At 36.1% G+C, this 11179-nt stretch overlaps 1 pseudogene; it reads right to left on the reverse strand.

Moving 5' to 3' along the window:
• Positions 1-628: 628 nt before the first annotated feature.
• Positions 629-2167, reverse strand: LOC118838350 (annotated as a pseudogene).
• Positions 2168-11179: the final 9012 nt, after the last annotated feature.

Consider the following 11179-nt stretch of genomic DNA (forward strand, 5'->3'; position numbering starts at 1 on the left):
ATGGATCTAAAACCTTAGCATTCTCCATGCTGACCAGTATAACCTACAACACCTGCGAATCACTGAGCACATCATTAATGACAACAGAGATTCTGACCCTTGATGTGTTCTCAATTTAAATTTTGAATCTGGTATAGCTTAAGTTCACAGAACAACATACAAAAAATCCTAGTCCAATTCATTATTATGTCATGTCAGTGACCCTTATGTGCCAAAGACTTGCTACTCAAAAACCAATAGTTGAATACCAGCATTCTCCCTCATAATGTGCAAATCATAAAGCACTACAATTCTAGACAACTTGCCTTTGCAAGTGAGCCAAAGACACTTAACATGTTTAAATAGATTATAGCATGTTACCCAGGAAGTCTTGCCCAAAATAAATCATACAATAGATATCATTAAAGAAGGATAAGGACTGATAACATACAAAAAAGATGAACTTAACTAAGTGTTGTTGTTCAGTCATTCAGTCATGTCCAACTCTTTGTGACCCCATGGACCATAGTACACCAGGCCCTCCTATCCTCTGCTATCTCTCTTTTTTTATATGGGAGAGACAAGGAAATGGCTAGTCTTTTATTGGAGGGAAGAAAACAACACATCTCTAGTAAACCAGTTCAGGGGCTCAGTGGCTAAAGTGGTGGGGTACCAGCTTGTAATGGGTTCCACAGTTAGGGCAATGCTGTGTCTTGCCTTTGTGAAACCAGAACCAGATGACTCCACTGTTGTCCTCTTCACAGATACAGCCCACTATTTGCTTGTCAATGCTGGAAGGGACCAGGTTGGGCTCCTCCTTAGTCTCTGGAGCTGCCTTTGGGGCTAGCATATCATGTGGATCCAAATCATTCCTTGCAGCCATCACAATCTCTCTCTCTCCAAGCCAGTAGCCTGCTCCTCATCAGAAGGAATACCTCCTCCAGTCGCCATGGAGTGAACGGCCACCCGAGCAGGGCCAGAGGCTCTCGAGGCCTGGACCACCAGTGCCGGCTCCCCCTCCACTATCTCTTAAAGTCTGTCCAGGTTCATGTTCGTTGTTCCCATTATACTATGTATCCATCTAATCTCTGCTATTCTCTTTTCCTTTTGTCTTCAATTTTTCCCAACATCAAGGTCTTTTTTCAAATGAGTCCCATCTTCTCATTATATGTTCAAAGTATTTAAGTCTTAGTATCAATATTTGACCTTCCACCTAATAACCTGAATTAATTTCTTTAAGTATTGACTGATTTGATCTCTTGCTGTCCAAGGGACTCTCAAAAATCTTCCACAGCATCACAATTCAAAAGCCCTACTTTCCTTGTAGTCTAACTCTCCCAGGCATACGTTGCTACTGGTTAAACCATAGATTTGACTATATGGACCTTTGTCGACAAGGTGAAGTCTCTGCTTTTTAGTCACAGTTTCGTTCCAAGGATTAAGAATCTTTTAATTTAATGGCTGCAATCACTGTCAGCAGTGACCTTGGAGCCCAAGAACACAAAATCTGACACTGCATCCATTCTTCCCTTTATTTTCTAGGAAGTGATAAGATCAGTTGCCAAGATCTTAGTTTATTTTAATGTTAAGTTTCCAGCCAGTTTTTATGATCTCCTCTTTCACCCTTATCAAGAACCTTCTCAATTCTACTTCACTTTCTGCCATCAGAAGTATCATCACTGTATCTGAGATTGTAATTATTTCTCCCAAAAACCTTAATTCCAATTTTTGATTCATCCAGCCCAGCATTTTGCATGATGTACCATGCATATAAGTTCAATAAATAAGGTGACAATATAAAGCCTTGTCACATTCCTTTTCCAATATTAAATCGGTTATTCCATATTCATTTCTAACTGTTGCTTCTTGGCCCACGTACAAGTTCCTCAGGAGACAAGGAAGATGATCTGGTAATTTCTTCATCTAATTTCTTCATCTGAAAACTGCTTGTTCATATCATGTGACCATTTATCAATTGGGGAATGACTTGTATTCTTATAAATTTGACTTCTCTATATGAATCTTGGCAATTTGTTCTCTAGTTCTTCTGCCTGTTCAACATTCAGGCTGCTCTTCTAGTGATTCTTAGTTCAGATATTGCTAAAGCCTAGTTTGCAGAATCTTAGGTATAACTATGCTGGCAAGTGAAATAGTGCAGTTGTTCTTTACCTTGATCATTCTTTGGCATCACCCTTCTTTAGGATTGGGACATAAACCGATCTTTTCTAATCCAGTGGCTACTGTTGTGTTTTCCAAATTTGTTGGCATATTGAACACAGTACTTTAAGAGTTTCCACCATCTTTTAGGATTTTAAATAGCTTAGATGGAATGCTATCACCTCTACTAGATTTATTAGCAGTGCTTCCTAAGGCCCACTTGACTTTATTCTCCTGGACATCTTGCTCTGAATCAGTAACTACACCACGGTAGTTATTGGTGATGTTAAGATCTTTCATCCATGTGTGTGTATACATACATATGTGTATATATGTATATATATACACATCCATACATATATGTGTATACATATATTTGTTTATTTTTGCCATCTCTTCTTAATCTGTTCTGCTTCTTTTAAATCCCTATGATTTTTGTCTTTTATCATGTCTGTTTTTTATGAAACATTCCTTTGATATCTCTAATTTTCTTGAAGAGTTCTCTTGTCTTTCCCATTCCATTGTTTTCTATTTTTTGCATTGCCCATATAAGAAAACCTTATTTCTCCTTGCTGTTCTCTGGAATTCTAAATTCAGTTGGGTATATCTTTCTCTTTCTTCTTTACTTTTCAATGTGTACCACATTATATACATTAGAGAATTTATTGATAGTCATAGATGTGAATCACAAAGGAAGAAAAGTTAGGCAGATGTTACAATCTGTACTGATGGAAGCAGTACTCACACTGCTAATGCCAAAATATCTTGGAAGAAATCAATACCGATACCTTAATGTCTACTTTCACCACAGGAGACAGCTTTTATGCTCTGCTGCTAATATCATATGGCCATGCATCTCGACCTGAGATAACAGAAGTGAGAACAGAAAATTAGAATATTCTCTAGGAAATATATCTGTGTCCTTCAACAAAATACTCCCGATCCACTAAGGATTCTTTTCTGATGAAGGTGGCAAGGTTCATAGTTGAAAGAAGGTTCTGCAATTTAAGTATTAGGATATGCTGGGCATAATGCCTGACAAGTGGTAAGCACTTAATAAATACTTGTTGAGTGACTGACAAGTGTTACCTGGCAATAAAAGCTATTTAAAATGAGCCCCTAATTGTGAGCCTCTTCGGCAAAGATTTGAGATGTTTAACTAAAATGATTTATTTATGTGGATGTACCTAAATATAGGAGATATAAACAAATATCCTGTCTTTCATAAATAAGGAAAAATGCTAATGGATGGAAATGGATTTTGAGCAATGTATGTTTCAGTGTGAAGGCTGAGGAAGGGTTAACATTAGTTATACAAGGAAAATCACTGTTGTTTTTTTATTTAAAGAATTGGATGAAGTCATAATGTTTGAATTTATGGACTAACCCAGGAATATCAGGAGACTTTTAAAAAATTGGAGTCTTTCATATACTGATCTCAAAGAAATCAGTTCCCATCAGAAAACATGAAAACAAAACTGGATGAAAAATAGAAAAAATAGAGCAGTACACATATACTTATACATATATACATACATATAAATATTATATATACATACATACGTACATATATACGTATATATACATATATATACATATACATATATATATATATCATCAAAGGCATATACCGGATTTGATAAATCCAACATCATATAACATTAGAGAAGGGAATAATTATTCAATATAATTTTGGAGGGATACTGGAAGTATGGCAAAATATGTATTAGGCCTCCAGCTCCCATCACAAATTGGAGTAAGTAATAAGTGGTTCAGTCATCTAAATATTTTGAAAACAAACAAAAAGAATAAAATGTTGTAATGTGATACTGCTGCTATGGTAAGGAGAAAATGTTATCCATTCATCCAATAAAATAAATTGTAGAAAATAAAACTGCTGGATTTGATTATAAATTTATTTTGTAAAAAATAGCAAGGCACCTAGAATTAAAGGGAAAGTATCATATTGAAGGGAAAATCTTGGTTTATAGCTATTTCTGCTAATAATCTAACTTTTAATGTTGATAAGACGTTGATCTCAAATCTATCAAAGACCAATTGCTCATTGCTCAGCTGATACATGGACTAAGGATATAGTTAGTTCTTAAGTATATCTATCTATGTATCTATCTGTCTTTCTATCTATCTATCCATCTATCTATCTATATGTGTGTGTGTATCCAGCTGAAAAATAATTTAAATTTAAGTATAGATTATATATTTTCATGTATATGCATACATATACATATATTTAATATGTATGTATACACGTTTGTACACACAGGTGTATACTCAATATATAATCACACATTTATATCTATCTATACATATACACATGTGTATGTACATGCATGTATGTGTAGCTGTGTGTTTATACTCTGTAACAACAATGCTACTTGCTGCTACTGTGTCTGTGTAAGACCAACAACACCAGCGCACAGGAAGACTGCTAGCACAGGTTCTTTGATCTGCTTGTCTAAAGAAAGCAACTTTAAGGGGTTAACAATCTCACTTTGATTAAGCATACATATATCATTCACTTAGTTCAGAGGAAAAACTCAGCACCTTGAACTTCAGAGAGAACATAAACAGAAATTACAAGCAGAAGTTATATAAACAGAGCAAAATAACACAAATCAGCAGACAGGCTTCTAACTGTCTGTCCAAGCAACACATAAATCATTACCAGAGGGAGAAGCACCAACATCTGGCTTTTCGAAGCTGAGGGGCTCCTTAAGAGTGGCTACCCAGAGTCTTGTCTGGTCAAATCACATGACACTCTTCCAGTGAGTGAGCCCCAAGCAAAATGCTGACTTCAGAGTATATGTACACCTCTTCAAGATCAGAGGGCATCACTACCATGTGATTCAAACTCATGCAACTTAGGCTTTCTTTGTGACTTAAGCAGGTCATCAAAGACTCCCAATTCAATCAAAGACTCTTGATTGAAACAAAGGCAAGACTCAGTCAAAGCCACTCCATTGCCTTCCGGCTGAGAAGCACTCAAACAAAAAACAGGAAAAAGTCCCACCCTGCTTGGGATTACATGCTCATATTCATATGTATGTGTGCATGTAAGAACCTCAAGATATTTTACCCTGCCAAACAAGGAAAAGTAAATAAACACAAATTTCAATGATTAGGGAGGAATTATTGGAATGGGGCGGGGAGGGAGATACACTATGACTTTGCTGAAGGAGCTATAAATTTGTACAATCTTTCTTTAAAGGAATATGGAAACATACAGTAACAGCTATAAATCACAGGACCATAGATTCAGATCTAGAACAAACCTTAAATATAATTTAGTTAACCCATTTGTTTTACATATTAAAAAAAAAAGCTGAGGAACACAGATGTTAGAGGAAATTGTGACGGCAAGTAACAGATAAGAATTTTACCTCAGTTACTATAACTTCAGTGATTTTTCTCTCCATACCACATTTAACCAATGATCCCACAACTAAGGTTGCACCCTATGTTTGCAGTATGTTGTATGCATGTATATATGTGTCTGCTTTGTAGTTTAGGGTTTTGTGAGTTTGGTGCTTTTTTGTTTGTTTCTAGTTTTATTTGTTTTGTTTTGTCCATATTTCCTTGTGATTTCATTGACATGGGGGCCTCCTAGTGAGGAAATTCCTACCATTAATGCAACTGTTCTGCAATTATAATCAGTTGTTTAGAGCACTGTGAGGGCAAGTGACTTGCCCAGGAACATTGAGTCAATACATTTCAGAATAAAGACTGTTATGTTTTTCAAAAGTATGTTATTGAAAGAAAAAATCAACAAAGAAAACTTAAGGTATCCACAGCAATTTTATTTATTCTAGTAATGAAAACTGGGCATTAAGATTCAATGATTGAGAAATAGCTGAATGAATTATAACATATATTAGCATAACAGAATATTGTTCCAAGAAAAGGAAAAATACTAAAAATACAGGAAGAGATAAGAGATGTAGTTAGAAGAAAGCAGAATATATACTGTCCATAAACATGTAAAAATAATATTAAAAGCAGCAATATCTGAAGAAATATTCAAAGGTAAAAGACATTAGACAAAAGGATGAAAACTAACGAGATGCTTTCGTTATTTAGTTTATTATTTTTAAAGGAAAAATGCTAAACAATGGAATTCATGGTTTAGTTTGATATATTTTACATCTAGTTGCTGGGTTTGTTAGTGTTGTTTGTTGCCATTTAGAACAATAAAGAAAATCTTCATTCCCCCACACCTCATGAAAATACCAAAGAGCTGATGTTAACATCATAGAAATTATTTTATAAATGTGAATATGAGTGTAATATTCCAACTGTGGTATTTGAACTTTTATAATCTTTTGGGAGGTTAGTAATGTACTACCCACCAAAGATAAACTGATGGATTAATTTTCCATCCAGCTAATTAATTGGCTGAACCAAGTGGGATATCCATATATGAATCTCATGAACTCTGGCTATCACCTGAAGAATTTCTAAGACAAAAATGATGAATAAATTCTATTTGCACCATTAATCCTATATCCTCTGGAGAGACAGCTAAGCATGTGATTTTAAAATTAAATACCCCTACTTTATAAGTAACTGGAACTACTTTTTATCTAGCTAATACAAGTTCCTTTGTCCATAGATCAGGCTTTCTTAACGTGGGCTCTGTGAACTTTTTTATTTTTTAAATTTTGATGACTCTATCTATTTCAATATAATTTGTTTCCTTTGGATCTCTATGGGTTTTATTTTATCCATTTAAAAAGCATTATTCTGCAAAGGGGTCCAAGGCTTCGCTAGATTGTCGACAGGATCCAGGACATAGAAAAAAGTTTAAGACACCTCAGCCATAGATTCTAGATTTAGATTTGGAAGGTAATCAAGTCCAACTTTATCATCTAACAAATGAGGAAACTGATGCTCTGCCTGTAATGAACTCCTTTCTTATATCTACCTTTTGGCTTCTTTGGTTTCTTTCCATACTCAGTTTAAACCCCATTCATTCATCAAGTACTCCCTCTCCCAAACCTGTCTTTTGTTCAGTCTGTATATATTCTGTATATATTAACATGTACATATTATTTCCCCCATGGGAATTCAAGCTCCTTGAAGGCAGGAACCTCTTCTTTTTTGTCTTTGTATTCCAACGATCTAAAGTAGTGGATGCGACTTTGTAAGCATTTCATACATGCTTATTGATTGGCCAAGGTAGATGCTAAAGTTCAGATTTGAACCCATGTCCCCTGATGCCACATTTAGCTTCCCCCCACCAACCATACATACACTGTTGTTGTCCTTCTGTAAATTGTTCTTGTTCTGCTCTCTTCTGCATTGGTTCTTAAGAGCCAAATTTCTCTGAAGCCATATTATTTCATCATTTGTACTGACTAATAATATTCAATTTCAATAATGTACCACAGTTTATTCAGTCATTCTCCAAATGATGAGTGTTCTCTTATATTCTAGTTATTTGCTTTCCTCTCTCCACTCCTATTCTAATTTGTTTTTCAACATCAGGAAGTTTGTTTTGCTTACTGCTATTTCCTTCTAGCTACTGTTGTTTTTTCCTTCATTCTCCAAGAGGACCAATGACATCAGGAAGGTGATGTCTTGACTGGCAAGTGAATTAGATTTAAGGGATGTGGGGCTGTGCAAAGTCACAAGCCTCACTCTCTCCTCTAGAGCCACTTGCTTCTAGTAACAAGATTTAGACTGGGATGACTGAGGTGGCCCTAGATGCAGCAGAAGACCTTGGCCTTTTTTAAGCTAAGGTCTTTCTCAGGTCTCAGATTGTCTAAGGCAACACCCATTCAGTGATTAAGGCTAGGTAAGAAATGAGGCAAAAAAAGTGCCTTCTCTTACCTACTCAAAAAAAATCAATTTGGGAGAGGAACACCATCAGGGTTTCTGGCCAGAACAGAAGCAATTGCTATTTACAGTCACTTTGGGCCAATGAAACCCAAATAATGACTAACTGAGGCTTGGGTTAGGGCCCATTATAGGCCAATCAGTGAGAGCCAGAGTGATTTGGGTTGAAGGCATAGACCAGTAGCTCCATTTGAATCCCAGTGAATTTACCAATGACTGGTTTTCAGAACTGTATTTCAAGAAATTTATTCTGTTCTTTGAGGGGGGAAGACAGGGCAATTGGGGTTAAGTGACTTGCCCAAGGTCACACAGCTAGTAAGTGTGTCAAGTGTCTGAGGCCAGATTTGAACTCAGGTCCTCCTGACTCCAGGGCCAGTGCACTACTCACTACTCCACCTAGCTGTCCCAAGAAATTTATGTGTTCTCTCTCTCTCTCTCTCTCTCTCTCTCTCTCTCTCTCTCTCTCTCTCTCTCTCTCTCTCTCTCTCTCTCTCTCTCTCTCTCTCTCTCTCTCTCTCTCTCTCTCTCTCTCTCTGTCTCTCTCTCTCTCCCTCCCTCCCTCCCTCCCTCCCTCCCTCCCTCCCTATATATATATATATAGTGATTTAAAGTTGGGTAAGAAATGAAGCAAAAGATCATCTCACTTTCCCATTAAGAAAAAAAAAATTCAATTTGGGAGGGGAAGACCCTCAGGGTTTCTGTCCAGAACAGAAAAAAAAATTGCTATTTACACTCTGAGCCATCAAAACCCAAACAAATATATAACAAACTGTGTGTTTTCAATATTATTTTATCTGTTTCAGATAAGAATGAGGTTTGTGTAATATCTATTTCCAAATCCCTTCCTCTATCTTTATTTAAGCATCTTGATTATGAGAATTAATGATTCAGCCCCTTTCTTCCTTATTTTTATACTAGTATATTCCTTGTATTCAACCTTCTCTTTCTTTTCTTCAAACCTTCAGAATAGAACTAATGTACCTCTCTCTCTCCCCAACCAGGTTCTCTATTTTTTCTTACATCATTCAGTCTTTTCTAGTCTTTGAAATGAATTTAACTTGTAGATTTCTCTTGGACGTTTTGTAACTTTAAAATCCATTTTTGCCCTATAATATTATGTTCATCTTTGCAGAGTAAGTTATTCTCAGTTTGAAGTCTGTATCTTTTACCTTTTAGGACACTATAGTACAAGATCTCTTGTTTTTAGTAGAATCTGCCAGGTCTCGTGTCTCTCTGACTATGGTCCCATGGTACTTGAACTACTTCTTTCTGGATGCTTATAGATTTTTTTATTTGTTGTGAAAGCTCTGAATTTTGGCTATAGCATTCCTGGGACTTTTGTTTGATGTTCATTTTTTTTTGAGGAAGTCAGTGAATTTTATTTACATTCTTGTTGCCATATAGTTCTTATAGATTTGTGGACATTTCATTTTTTATTCCTTTAAATATAGTATCCAGGATTTCTTTTAAATTATAATTTTCAGGGAGTTCAATTAGACTTAAATTGTCTCTCCTTGACTGTTTTTCCAGGTCAGTTGTTTCTCATAGCAGATATTTTACATTTTCTCCTGCTTTTTAATCTGCTAACTTTGTTCTAATATGCCTGGTTGCCTCATGAAGTTATTGACTTTTGTTTGATCTCTTCTAGGTTTCTGGAAGCAGCTAATTTGGTAGGTTTTACTATATGCTTTTCTAAGCTATTTATGATCCTTCTAGTTCTATCCTCAAGAACTGCAATTTCACTTTTTATCTCATACTTCATCGAGTCCTTGAGGAAAATCCCTTTTTCCTTTGTGTATATACTTGCAGGTTTCATGAAGTTACTTTCTCCTTTTGGGAAATCTCCATATTTGCAAAAACATTTGGTACTGGTTGATGTCTTTGGTATTCTCATCTCTCCAACTTCAATTTCTAAATTTGGATTTTGTCTCTTACTCATCCCCTCCTAGGCTTTTGACTAGTGTGATTGGTTCTATTTGACCTTGTGCTGGATATCTACTTTCTGTACTCAACCTCTTCAAGTTTAGGTCACCTTGGATCTCTGAGGTACTGAGTTCTGGATCTTTTGGGCCCTCTATAGCATTTTATAATAGGGTGCTAGGGAACTGTGAGACTAGGTGTGGGGAAGCTATTCTCTTTGAGCAGTGCTCTCATTAGTCACCGTTCTTCTTTCATTGTTGCTGCTCCCATGTGCTTCCAAGAGACATCCTTGCCTGGGTTTACCATAACCCCCCTCCGGGGGTATCTGGGGCAATCCATGATTCATGCTGCCCCCCAAACAAATAGCCCTTCAGGGTATATACATCTCTGACCCTTCTCTGGTAACTCTGGGAATCTAGGGCCTAATCTGCCTATGCTGTTGTTAGCTTTGTGGGTGGCTTCTTTTCCATGAACTAGTGGCTAATATTTTGTGCATTTTTCAGGTAGAAAAAATTCCTTGCTGTAGCTTCTCAATGTATTTCTTGATTTTTAATTGGTCTGGTGCAAGTGTCAAGCTTTTGCTGAAACAGGTGTATGGAATCTGACCAAGCTGCCTCTTAATTAATACCATACTTACAGACCAGGCATTTCATTTTACTTTAAAAATAATTCTCATATCAGTCACCAAAATTAATCAATAAATATAAAAACTAATATTTGAATATCACTTTAAGGTTTTCAAATTGCTTTATACAATTTCATGTGAGTCTCATAATAATATGATGATATATTCATTTAACAATAATGTATTAAATACTTATGTCTGAAGCATTGGACCAAGTACTAGGGATACAAATCAAAACAAATCAAAATTGTGTACATTTCATAGATGGGGAAATTCAGGCTCAGGGAAAATCAGTGATTTGCTAAGATTCACGTAATTAATCAGGGTCACACAGCTAATAATTGTCTCAGGCTGGATTTGAATTTAGGTCTTCCTGATTCCAGAATCAGTGTTCTATCCATTGTACCACCTAGCTACCTTGTGTTAGACAGTAAGTATAATAGAAGTTTAAAGAAGAGCATGTTCAGGATGTCCTGGGTTGGAGAAGCAGTATTGATTTGGGCATTGAATGGAGTTTAGATAGATATCCATGAGGAAGAAGGCACCTCAGTGGAACAATAATGGTATTAGTAAAAGAATTAAGGATGGAACTAGCAAGATGTGTATTGGAAAGATTGATGAATTCTTGCGACCTGCAATAAG

The sequence above is a fragment of the Trichosurus vulpecula genome, chromosome 1, assembly GCF_011100635.1.
Source record: "Trichosurus vulpecula isolate mTriVul1 chromosome 1, mTriVul1.pri, whole genome shotgun sequence".
Classification (NCBI taxonomy): Eukaryota; Metazoa; Chordata; class Mammalia; order Diprotodontia; family Phalangeridae; genus Trichosurus; species Trichosurus vulpecula.